This window comes from Alligator sinensis, unplaced genomic scaffold (assembly GCF_000455745.1).
Source record: "Alligator sinensis unplaced genomic scaffold, ASM45574v1 scaffold357_1, whole genome shotgun sequence".
In the NCBI taxonomy this organism is placed as follows: domain Eukaryota; kingdom Metazoa; phylum Chordata; order Crocodylia; family Alligatoridae; genus Alligator; species Alligator sinensis.
In genome coordinates, this window is record NW_005841942.1 from 2435934 (window position 1) to 2449829 (window position 13896).

Consider the following 13896-nt stretch of genomic DNA (forward strand, 5'->3'; position numbering starts at 1 on the left):
GCAGAGGCTTGGCACCTAAAGCACAGCCCTGGCTAGGGAAGGGGTGGGGTGGCTTGCACAACTGTGCACCACCAGTCCAGCAGCTGCTTGTATGGTGACTTGTCCGGTGGCTCTCGCTGCTGCTCCCACCACCAGTCTCGGAGGGCATGGGGTGGGTGCATGTGCCCCAGGATCTACACAAGGTGGGCTGGGCCGTGCTGTGTTCGGGGAGGCTAGGCCCAGGTGCCTACACTAGCTTGCACTCCACAGGGCGGGTGGAGCCAGGGCTGCACTCTGGGTGGCTAACCCAAGCCAAAGGCCAGAGTGCATCCCTGGCTCTGCCCACCCCACAGAGCTCAGCCGAGCGGCAAGCAACTGGAGTTAGCCTGCGGGAGCACAGTCCTGGCTCTGCCCACCCTGTAGAGTGCCCAGCAGCAGAGGCTTGCCACCCAGAGCACAGCCCTGGCCAGAGATGGGGTGGGGTGGCTCGCACCACTGCATAGCGCCAGTCTAGGAGCTGCTCGTGTGGTGGCTTGTCCAGAGGCTCTCACCACTGTTCCTGCCACCAGTCTGGGAGGACATGGGGAGGGGGCATGTGCCCCAGGACCTACACGAGGCAGGCAGGGCTGGGGCTGTGCCAGGTGAAAGGCAGAAGGCACTGGGAGCAGAGTCTATGTCCCCACACCACTAGCCCAGCCAGCATGAGGCCAGAGTGAGTCTGAGTCCCTATGCTGCCTCTGGACAAGCAACGCACAGTGGTGGGAGCTGGCCCGGCCTCCCCACGTCTCACAGATGAGCAGCGGCTTCGCCCTGGCTGGGTGAGCAGCAGCAGGGCATGGTGGGGGAGAGCATGTGCCATGCAAAAACTCACTGCAGCCCCTCCAGAGTCCCTGCTCTGCTGCCTGCCCTGCCTTGCCCCAATCTGGGGAGACATACCCTGCCCATGCCCTTCCACCGCTTGCCCAGCCAGGGCAAAGCCACTGCTCATCTGGGAGGTGTGGAGAGGCTGGGCCAGCTCCCACTACTGTGTGCCACTTGTCCACAGGCAGTGCAGTGGCTCAGTCTCACACCAGCCCCATACCAGCTGGGCAAGCAGCAGGGGGGGCATATCTCCTGCTCCCAGCACCTTCCACCTTCTGTCCTGCATAGCCCCAGCCCCACCCACCCCGTGCAGATACTGGGCTGCATACCCCCACCCCATGCCCTGCCAGACTGGTGGTGGGAGCAGAGCCGAGAGTCAGTAAACAAGCCACCACACAAAGAGCTCCCAGACCAGTGGTCCCACCCCTCCCTGGGCAACACTTGCCAGCCCGGGTCCCAGCTCCAGCCCCAGTTGGATTTGGAGCTGAAAGGAGAGGATGAGAGATGCTGAGAACTGGACTCTTGCCCTTCCTGCATGGGACTGGGAGCATTAGATCATATAGAACCCATGCTGTGCAAGGAAAGACTATGGAAAATTCTATCTTTCTTCATTCTGCCTTCTCAGAAGATTAGTGTCTTACTCAAGGCTGTATGGTAAGTGGAAAAAATATGGTGGGTAGTATTTGCCAAACTAAACAGAAGCTATAAGGTTATCTACATATCATAAACACTATGCAAAACTTTTGGATTCCATTGAGACATACTGTTTTATCATAGGTTATATTATCACTCAGGACATAAACCACAACTGTAAACTTCTCTTTTACATAAAAGTTCACAACATCATTCTAACTGTCATAGTATTATAAATTCTAACATTGTTCCAATAATTGTATATATTTCTTAATGCTTATCAAGTATATCGGTACTAGAATTATAGCATTAAGACCCAATATATTTGCAAAGTTGTTTAGTGCCAATAAAATACTTATGTTGACTAATATGTATAATTTATTTTTGAATATATTTCTATATGCTGTATATATATATATATATATATATATATAAAATATATTCAAAAATAAATTATACATATTAGTCAACATAAGTATTTTATTGGCACTAAACAACTTTGCAAATATATTGGGTCTTAATGCTATAATTCTAGTACCGATATACTTGATAAGCATTAAGAAATATCACACATATATACACACAAGCTCTTTTTCTTAATCAAAAGACATTGAGTCATTGAGGACTGAGCACATGCACACATCTACAAGAAACAATATGGTTTTTAAAAAGAGCTTAGGCATTTTGTTATAATTAGATAATCTTGCTATTGAAAAGAAAAATCACGTGGAAAAATTTCCAGCAGAGTAGTTGTCGTTTTGAGACCTTTCAAAATGATCAACCAGAGTATAATATTTGAATGAATGAGGATAAATTCCTATAGTGTCTTCAAACTTTATGTGAATATATAACCATGTTTTCCTTTTTTTTTTGCCTGTAAAAACGGAATTGCCATATATCTCACAATCCCCCATACTCGGTGTTGTGGTCAACATTCACATGATCAGAGTGAGTGGACCATCAGGATATTCTGTCAAAGAAGATACAAAAATGACTTTTGGTGAGAAAGGAGCTCTCTTTCTCCCTGAGTGGCAGATCTGTGGAAACAGAAACCACTAGATTATTCTATAACTGAAGTGAAGGTTCAATTGAACCGTTTTCTTACTCCTGCAAAAGAAACCAAAGCTTATCAGCTTTCATGTTTGGTAGGAAATGAAAAAGAATAGAACTGGATTACTTTCTTTTTGAAGGTCTAAGGTTAACAATGAACAGCTTTTGGGTCAGTCTCACTGCTTTATGCTTTCTGAACGGCCAAAGCAGTCTAGTTAGCCATATGAGGCTGGCAGGTTGCTATTTTAGATACAGTGCTGCCATTCACTGTTCTCTAAAAGGGATATAGTGAGATGTATCAAGCTCTCAGGCTCTTACAGCTTCTGAAAATCTTTAACTTAATATATAAAGGTACAAATTGTCACAGTCGCATCTGAGTGGCATATGCAATGTTAACAGAAAGTGACATGTTTTCAGCATTTTTGCATTGATAGGAGCCTAGAGAGAAAGAGTTATGTTTAATTGGGAAGGAGATAACAAACATGCAGTACCACAGTCCCTGTGTGTGCTCTTTGTTATCAGCAAAAGTAGCAGCATCATGTACTGTACAATGAAAGATAACCATACAATGAGATAGCTGGCTTTGTAGCTGTATTGATTAAACAGGACAGCAGGGTAATCGGAAAAAGAGTGTTACAGGAGGAACTAAGGCATTCCAGACCCAGAAAGTTGATGGACACATTTAAAATGTTATTTTTAATAAGATTGTATTTCTGAAATACTGCTTTCTTAAAATTCAAACTACCATTATTTTTTTAATTACTTTTACAACATTGGTTGATATAGTAGTATCACTTCCTAATTGTGCATAGAAAAGTATTAAGTTTTATCCTCTTTTTTTGAGAGAGATGGGCTTCAGCTAAAAAGAAATGAATATGTGCTTCAGCCCAACCTCCAAAAGAAAGAGCGCCCAGACTTTTGGTTCAGGGCTGTAATATGAGGGAGGGTAGAGTTAGATTCCTAAGGTAGATCCAAGATCACCTACTCAAGTTGAAAGTTTGCCTAAGTTTTCCAAAGTTTGAGAATTATGGACATTTTTGCCTGTGTAAATAATTAAAAAAACAGTTTACAACCCATTCTCAGCTTCATGCATACAATGAAAGTTACCTAGCATTTCCTACTGTAAGATACTCTTTTATGTTTTCATAACTTTGCCAGATGTGAACTATTCAAGCTGAAATTATTTAGCATCACTGTCTGCCTCAGGCTAAATTTGTCTGAAAAGTCTCATCCAAAATGGTTAATCTGTTTCCAAGATCAGCTGAAGGAAATATACCTTAATTTGTCCAACTTACTAAAATGGTTGTAAAAAAATCTCTCTTAGAAATCCTTATGCTTCCTTATGCAATAGGGACTTTGGCAGATACGTAGCCTTTGCATGGGCTGTGGTGTCTGCTGCCCCTATGAAAGTAATATCCAAATACAGACAATTTTGCGAAAAGTTACAAGTCCTATATATACTGTAAGCCTACATACCATATTTTTCTATATGGAGCATGTTGTTGTAGTCCCAAGTCAGTAGAGAGCACTGCCATCTTTACTAGAAAGAAGTAGAGGATGAGGCGAGTCCTTGTAGATTGTTGCCTGCCTCCACACCAAGGGGAGCTTGGTATAAAGACCATAGGAGCAGGAGGGAAGAAACATCTGCTTCCCTAAAGCTGCTATCCTCCTGACTAGACCCAGTGAGCAGCCCACTCATTCCAGGCATCTCTCCTCTGAGAACTGGGAGACTCACACCCTTCATCCTGCAAGGGAATAACAGATGTGTCCAGATGAGCAGGAACACACACTTTGTGGTGCCTCAAAGGGTTTGAGGTGCTGCAAAGTTCATGCAGGGGATGTGAAGAGGTTCTCTGCACTGCATAGTTGCAGCATGGAGCCAAAATTAGATATTGGGAAATCCTGGTACGGTACATGTGGCTGTAGCATGCACGGCCCAAAACTGAAGCCTGGATGGCCAGAGCCATGCTCTGGCTGCCAGCCAGGCTCCATGCACCTGGATCACTGTTGCTGCAGCTCCAGGAGGCCCCCCAGGATACCAGGTAAGACTGCAGGGGCCAGCACCTGGGCTGGCCCCAGCCTCCCCTACCCTAGCCAGGGCAATTTGCTGCACACCAGAGCACATGTGTAGGGCTGTTCCCCCAGGGACAGGTAGCAGCTGCACAATTATGTGCTGCTGCTATTTGTCTCCAGGGAAATGCATGTGCACACTTATGGGGATGCGTCTGTTACTCAAATTGCTAATTGCTCAAATCACGAGTGAGACTTTATAAAGGGGGATAAGGCAAGATGCCACATTTATTGACCACATGAGTTAGACATAGAGGTTTGGGCACACTATTCCTACAAACATACACAAATCATCATACACATCATTACACACAGGCATACACATACACAAAACAACCATTTTATCCACACATACACTAGATATAGTTACTAGCAATTGTTGCTCAATATCAGCCCAGGGTGGCTAACCAGGGCATATTGAGCAAATGATGATGATTTGAAGATAGCAGATTTGAAGACAACAGCTAGAGCGGAGTGAACAGATGCATCTGTGCTCCAATGAAACAGCAGTAAAGAAAGAGACTCACCCAACTTGGCATTTTAAAACTGTTCTTTTATAGGGATTGGCATCCTTTGTTTTAGTGCTTTGGGATTTTTCTATACCTAGCTTCTGTTTTTACAGTTGTTTTTCTTTTGTCTTCAGCTTATCTTAGCCTTGGAGTGTTCTTGCTGCCCGTCTGACAGGATGGGTGCATTCCTTCTCCTCGTTATCTTCTTGTGCCCTAGGCTTAAAGGGGATTCTTCAGCCATTCATTAATTAGTTTACTGGCCGGTAACTTACATTTGGTGCCTTGTTGCTTACATAAACATTTAAATCTTTTTCTCCCATCTCTATGCCATTCTCTCACTATTCACCCTTTTACACTCATACATAAAGTCTATGCAGAGTTCATTCACTTATGTCAAGCAGGATACAAAATGGAGTTTCAAGTTGCTTACAGGACAAGACTAACATGTTTATATTTTACTATTATTACACTCTATGTGTACACTCATTAGCTACATTAGTTTAGTTCATGCTATATGTCCTACCTGTCTATTCAATCCCTGAGACAGAGACCAAGAGCCCTGGGTCTGCAGGATCTGGGAATTCAATCTTGAGGGTCTGGAATGGATCCTGCCTCTGAGTCCTGATCCAGAAATCCACAGGAGTGAATGACCATCTCTGTCCAGCATGGCTACTTTGTTAGTGTTGTTGTTGTTGTTCTTCTTCTTCTTCTTAGTATTATTATTCATCTCTCAGCAAAATGGTAAGACCTTTTTTGAATACATGGAAGCATTTCTACAACTAGACATTTAAAAGAAAGGACCTATCTATATCTTGCAGACACTGCTAAATACATTCCAAATGCTACCAGACTGATCAAACACGTTCTTGCAGGCATTAAAAAATCCATCACGACTGGAAATGAAAGTCAAGAGGGAGAGTGTGATGAAACAACATGCAATCTAGAATCCTCCTGATTCTGTCACTGACTGTTGTATGCTCAAGTCCAACTCTCTATGCTCCAGGAAAAAGAGAAAACAAGTATTTCAGATGAGTATGACCAAAAGAATCCCCCAAATCATTTATTTTATGACACATGACTGTCAACAAAAAATTAACCAAATTCTCACAAAAGCAATATACACTTCTTTTTCTCCTATTATCAGTCACTGAAAACAGCTATTGGCAGGCAGCATTTAAACTATTGAGACTTTGCAGACATTTTTTTGAGCAAGCCTCTTGTATGTCAGAATATGAACATTTAATGCAAACTGTGCAAAGAAAATCAATGAAGCACTTCGTCTGGCAGTAATAATGGATGGGGAACAAATGCATAGGGGGAAGGAAACACCAACTTTGTGATGATAAAACCTCAACCATTTTTTTCTAAGAGCATTGAAATAGGTGAGAACAGACATACTGCAGAGTACATTAGTAGTTAAATACATAAAGCAGTAGATAAGACCGAAAGTGGGAAATACTCTGTTGACTAACAGTGCCACTAATATTGCAGCAGTGGGGACAGAATAATGGACAGATATTCACATATAACTGCATACTGGATGTTTCTCAGGGCCTAAGTTAGATTCTTAATGACTTCATAAAGTGGTCCCAGTGCAAAAAATCTGTAAGAAAGCAAAAGAAGTTATAAAATATGTAAAAAGTGCTCAGTCTTGAAGAAGGAGCAGGAGGAAAAAGCATGGTATGAATAAGATAGTAATTCTGAAACTTTCTAGGGGAAAAAGTGTGGTCTTGTCATTTTAAGTTTATTAAAAAAGCAAAGTTAAATATTAAAAACGTTAAAAGTATACAACAGTCAACATACCTGATATCTTCTGGTTGCAACCGCAGAATTCTGGAAAGATTTTACAGCCAAATGCCTGTGTAATCACTGTATTTGCTGACCTGGACAATGCACTTTTGTCAGGCATTCTTCAGCTTAGGACCAAGATAAAGTCAACTACTTTAGGGACTCTAAGTGTATTTCCACTTTCAAGTCAGAAAGATTTTAAAATGAATGCTTTTATTTGTAGACAGGAAGGCTTTTATTGCTTACCAATACATGCTGTCGCCAATGTTTTAGCTCTATGGTTCAGAAGTTGTAATTTTAAAGGAGATAGCATTGTTACCATATATAACTGGGTTACTAAAGAATTAACAGACTCAAAACTAGACAGTGGAAAAATATTTTCAAATGATGCAGAATACAATACTTCCAGGTATTTACTCCAAAATTGACATTTTGACAACTTTGCCAGGCATATTCCTCCTACAATATGGTGGCAGGGCCTTTGTACAATGCAAACTCTGAATCATACTGCTTCTTCTTGCCTTCAGATTCCTCCATTGCTTGCAGGTGGTTAGTGTTTGGAAATACACTACAAAAATCAAGAAACAAGCTAATGTGGAAAAGAATGAAGAAACTTGCTTCAGTTCATGTAAATCTTCAATACAATGAAGTAAATGAAGATCATATTAAATGTTTAGAATCAAAGGAGGCCTGTAGACATGTGGGGAGGCTGCTTCAACACGCTGTAATTACAGTGTGTCAGAACAGACTCGATTAATCGAGTCTGCTGGAGCATGCTAATTAACACGCTCCAGCAGCCTCTGCCTATCATATCAGTGCCCCACGCTTCAAACTGGCAGCAGAGGTGCTTTAATGAAAGCTCATTCGAGCTTTAGATAAAGGGCCCCCACCACCATTTTGAAGCATGGGAACACTGATACACAAAGACACTGCAGGATCTTTAATTAGAGCAGTTCTCCGAGCCACTCTAATTAATGTATCCCCCCTCCCCCCCACCTCCTGAACACATGTAAAAATGCCCAAAGGTTGTGAATCTTTTAGACACAGGTAGTCAGAGAAAAAGCAAGAGCAATCCTGAGCCAATACATCAACAGTTGTTTTTAATTTACTAAACTGTTTAAGATACCTGCTTCTACCTTCCTCTCCTCCTGGTTATCATCCCCAGCTGGCTGCCTAGTGCATCTGTTTCAAAACTAGTTTAAGGGAATGCTCTGGGCAGTGCTGTATAACATAGCCCACTTGGTTGCAAAGTCTAAACCCTCCCTAGGTGTGGTGGGGTCAAGAACCTGGGTCTCTAGTCCCTAGGAAAGTGCCTGAATAAGGTATTTGGTTCCAAGATGAGAGGCCCCTCCTCCACAAAAGAGTCACTAGTCACCATTTTTCGGTGACTAGAGTTACAAGACTTACCTGCATGATTTTATTCTAACCTGGAGCTCACAATACAACCTCCTGAGTCATAGTCATTAGCAGGGATCCTGGTTTTCTCCGATTAAAAAAATCTGAAATTTTCCAATTTGAAAAAAAAACCCCAAATCCACATTTTCCATAATTAAAACGATAGATAGATAGATAGATAGATAGATAGATAGATAAATAGATAGATAGATAGATATAATGTATGTGTTTGTATATGCGTGTGTATATGTGTGTGTGTCTGTGTTTGTATAGATTATATAATATATTATAATTATAAGGTATATGGGGCATCACTCAACATATATATATGGGGAGGTGTTAATCAGAACATTTTGGATTTTTTTTTTTTTACCAGAGAAATCCAGGATCCCTGGTCCAGGGATCCCTGATGTGAGTCCCAGCTCCTAGGTCCCTCCACTTTGAGAACTTGAACCTATATTTCTCTCTTCCCAATAAAGTTATAGTCCACCAAGCACAGGACTACATTTTGTCCAGATTGCACTCAAATTCTCTTCTTCAAAATGGCCCTCCAGCCATGGTACCTAGGAAGGGAGGATGTGTGAAGCCAAATGAAAGCAGCCTGGAAGCACAGTGGCCTACACAGTTTAATTACTAATGCCATCTTGGAAATAAGAAGTATGTTCAGAACGCAGCACTGTCACACATGCAAATAGAACCCCAGCTCTGCACAGGTCCCAAAAATAGCAGTTACGTGTATGGTGTCCATTATAAAGTTTAAATACGTACCCACATTTAGTCCTTATTATTATGCTATGTTAAAATGAATATGTAGAGAATCGCTCATTGTCCAAGCTTTTTCTCTAGAACCTTCTGTATCTGTATTACATCATTAGGTCTTTGTGTACATACTGTTCCCATACACATGTCCTCCTGATATTGCCTGCCAACCCAGGAGGCGTGCCACACTTAAAAGTATCACTGGGGTATGGAGAGTGGCAGTCATTCTGTCTCCTCAAAGGCAGCTAGTACTTGTTAGAGCCAAACAAGTTGTTCGGGTTAGGAGCAGAATTTTATATAAAAATACTTGTTTTACTTGTTACTAAAATCTGTCTGGATTTGATCAAATTGCTTATCCTCCTTTGGGACTTCATATGTAATCTTCTCCAGTGCGGCATAAACTATTGGATCTCTGATCCATCTTTCCCTGCAAAAAGCTTGCTCTGCTAGCTGCTATCTTGGAACACCTGCCTGGAATGATATAGTTGGACTAGATGACCTCCTGAGGTCACTTCCAACTCAAATTTTGTATGATTCTACGAACATAGCAAATTACTATTGACAGAGTTACTCCTAATTGTTTGAGATGATGTCTTTCTATAGCAATTTCAGTTGTGTTTTATCATATATATATAGTTTAGGAATCATGAGTATGTCCCTTAGCAGCTGCTTTTTTTTCCCCAGAAATGTGGTGGAAGAGGAGGAAAGAAAGTCCAAGAATGTATAGGTACTGTACCAACATACTTGTGAATAAATCAACTTCACTGTCTAGATAACATATTTTATATTCTACTTGCAAATTAAATGTGTTCTTACTTTTTTCTTTACCCTTTCTCATACAATATGGCCATATTTACACATAACTAATGTTTGTGTAAGAGCAGTTTTATACTACTTTCTTGATAAACTGGTTTGAATAAACAGTAAAAACTTAAGGCAATTTTAACAAATCCATTCACTCTTCTACAGGTGGGAAGTGTACTCATTCTTTTCTCCCAATCTCCTGATTCCTATAATTATGTAGCACAATGATAATAGTTCAGCATTAGGTCTACACATTTTCCTTGGGTTAAAGAAGCATGAAAGCCCTTGGGCTAAATCTAGGTTTACTTGCTCCAGAAAATAGTTAGCAAATCCTGACAAAGTTAAATACATTTAGGTGACTGACCACTTGGTCCTGCTCCACGTAAGTTAATAGCAAGTCTCCTATTAAAGTGAAAACAGGATTGTGCCCATGTTCTTATTACCTTTGTTTGTTTTCATAAGAGACTTTATTGTATATTCATGAGACAACATAAATAGGTCTTCATATAGCCTTGCCCCTACTCATGGGCTGTTCCAATCCATTTTTTCCCTGTCTCAAACTTCCCCTTTTTAGGGAAGGTCATTGAACAGTAGGGCTGTGCGAAGCTTTGGGTGCTGATTCGATTTGGAGGAGATTTGGCTCGATTCAGTGGCTGAATCTCCAAATCTGAATCAAATCAGGGGACGAATAAAAAGGTCCAAATCTATTTGAAGCTCTCTGAATCTTCAGAAGAAGATTCAGAGTGCTTCAGTGATTTGGTCAGTCCCCACCTGCTGCAGCAGGGAGCTGGAGCCATGCCAGTAAGTAGAGGGTGAGGGAGAGGGAGTTGGAGGAGTGGGGAGGGGACCATGGGGTTGCCCCTACCAGGACCCAGCCCCTGCCTGCTCCCCCAGCTCCCCACCAACTCCTGCCATGACCATGAGGTGCCGATTAAGTGTTTACATGACCTGGTAGGTATTTGTGTGACTGCTCTAAATTTGTTGTGCTCTTTTCTAGCAGGGAGGTCTCAGAGGATGATGATAAATGAGTATTCATCATCCGCTTGGGAGCTTTCCTGTGGGATTCCCCAGAACTCCACCTTGTCAACCCTCCTATTCTCTGGGTTCATCTACACATGCACTTAATGTGACACAATAAACTCTGGCACTGTTTGAACTGGAGAAAACTGCTCCTGGGCATGTGCACCCAGGACAACAGCAATTTGAGCTGGACTGGAGCAGGCCTCCAGCTGGCTAGGCTGACCGGGCACAATTTACACCTTCAAGCAGGGCCCACACATGTGTTTCAGCACATTAAATTACTCCACCATAAGACAGTACTGTCGCCAGCAGTACTATCTTACAGTAGAATAAATTAATTTACTGTGTCCTAATACCATTGCATGTATAGACAATGATGCTTTACTGGACTCTGCACCCAGTGTGAATATGAGGCCACTGGGTGTGATTTTGCAGAGATGTGTAGTAAGGCACCATCAGCATGACGATTTCACCCAAGCAAAGGGCTCCAATCCACCTGCCCCACCTCCAGCACAGACTGGGTAAACCCTAGACTGTAGCTCCCTCCTCTCCTTTCTCCCCCTCCCATCTTGCACGCAGCACTGGAGCTGAGAGGGCAGGGGAGCTAGAGGATAAAGGCTTCAGACATGCAGCTTCTTCTGGATTGACTCCAAGGTGGAGTTCAGTCCCCTACCCCCAGACCCAATAGCAAATATCTATTGGTGTGGGGGAGGGGGCATCACTGTAACTCGTGGCACTTTCTGTGAAGCACCATGAGTTACAGAGGGGAGCTGCACATTTCTCAGCACCCTCAGATTTGCAGCCTTGGGGATCCTCTCCTGCACCTGGATCTCCAGGTTGTAGTGGTCTCTAGGATCACCATTCAGCAACTCCATCTGGTGAAAAGGCTGCAACCCTTTCAGATTCATATCTGGGCACTCTCATGAATGCTTCTGTAACCTTGGGACTAGAGTATTGCAATGTGCTCTATGTGAGACTGCTCTTAAAGACCATCCAGAAATTTCAGCTGGTGTAGAATGTAGGAGCCTGCCTTCTAATAAGGATAGGTTACTGGGTGCACTTGTCACTAGTCTGCACTGGCTCCCAATAGCTTTGTAGGTGCAATTCAAGGTGCTCATTTTGACCTTTAAGGCTGTAAATGGTCTGGGCCTTACATATCTATGCGTCCACCCTCTCTGTTATGCCCCATCACAATCCCTAAGGTCAGCTGAGAGCAACCTGCTATAAGTACCATCAGTGTGCCAAGTCTCCCTGACAAAAACATGAGTCAATCCTCATTTCTGGAATTCCTTCTCTCTTGAGAAGGAATTTCTCCTGTTTTATAAGTTATTCTGTCCTCTTACTGCTAGATACTCTAAGCCTTTGTTGGGAAGGGCTACATATAAATGGAATAAATTTAATAAACATAAGACATGTTCCTTGGTAGCTTGATCCAAAACCCATTGAAGTGGATGGAGCCAAACCAGAAACCTTTGGATTAGACCCTAAATAAATCTGCATTGGCTACACTGTATGAATTGGTTTAGTTCCTACATATTTTATGACAGCAATACAGTCCATATTATTTTCCAAAGCCCTGGGTTCTTACCAACCAGCAAATCAATATGATCTAAAATAAATGGAAAAAACATTTTTTTAATTGATTAGTCTAAAAGTCATTTGAAAATAATTGACTAAGTCCTGCAGCTTGAGTTCTTAAGGTACATACAGACATTACATTTAGATTGACCTAACTAGAGTTAGGTTGATCTAAGTGCCAAACTGGCAAGATTGGAGGGGGAGAAAGGAGAGGAGGGAGCTGCAGACTAGGATGAAGCAAGGTGAGGAGGGTTTGCCCAGCCTGAGGAGGTCCTCTAAGTTACATAAGGCAGGTGTTGGCCCGATCTACCAAATGTGTGTATAAATTCAGAGAGCAGCCTTAGGGCTGGGAAAGCCCAGCTGTTCACTGAGCCTCAGGTCTGTGCTTTTCCTATCCCCTGTCTATATCCCCACATGCAGGAACATGTGCTTGCAGCAGCACGAAAAATAGTGGCACAAATTTGTGCCGCTGCTTTTTGCCACTTCACCTGCCCCTGCATGAGCACTGTGGCATGGGGCAAAATACCTCACTTCAGGCAACCTGCCCATTCCCCACTTCTCCTGGCTCCTGGAGTGCTAAAGGAGCTGAGGTGGACCTAGAGCAGAGAGACATCATGGCCAACAGCCAGAACATCTCCCTGAAGAACCCAGCCTCCACTTGCCATGCTGCTTTTCTTTGGTGCATTTTTTTTAATATTGGGAGTTCCCAGTATCAAATATTGGTGCCATGCTTCAAATTTGCAGTGCGATACATGGTTGCATGTGCACTGCATGCAGTTTGTGGTGCCTCAAATAGGTTTGAGGTGCCGCAAATCACATGTGTGCACTTGTCTGGATGCACCCCCTCTGTCCTTACCAGGCTATTTTTTAGCCCTTCATCCTCTGACCCCTGCATGGAGAGCCATACCCCACCCCCATATATCCACCAACCCCCCTCATTGACCTAACAACCCTCCCCAATCCTGCCAATACTCCCCCATCAGACCCAGAAAACTATGCCACAGACCCGCTGCCTCCCCCACCCTACCTCGCCGCCATCCTGCCCATCCCTCTCCCACCCAGACTCACTTAGATTGCATTCCCAGTACAGCTACTGGCACCAGCAAGCGTCTGCACAAGCAGGACTCTGACTATGATCACATGGCTTAAAGTAAGCCACATGATCATAGACTGGGTCCTAGGAATGTCTGCACATGCCCTTACAATAGCCAAAATTTTACTAAAAGAACAGCTGAATTTGGCCAATCAAAAGAAACCATTTTATTTCCTTCCAGAGATGTTCACAGAACTTGAGTCTATTCAAACTGCAGTGAACTCAGCAGAAATTTTATTTCATTAGCAACAAGTACTTGTAAGTACAAGCAGTTCCACTTGTGAGTACATACCACATGAGTCGCAAAGGCTCAGCTTCTAAGGAGTTTAAAAAGTTATCTACATAGGGCTCTCATCT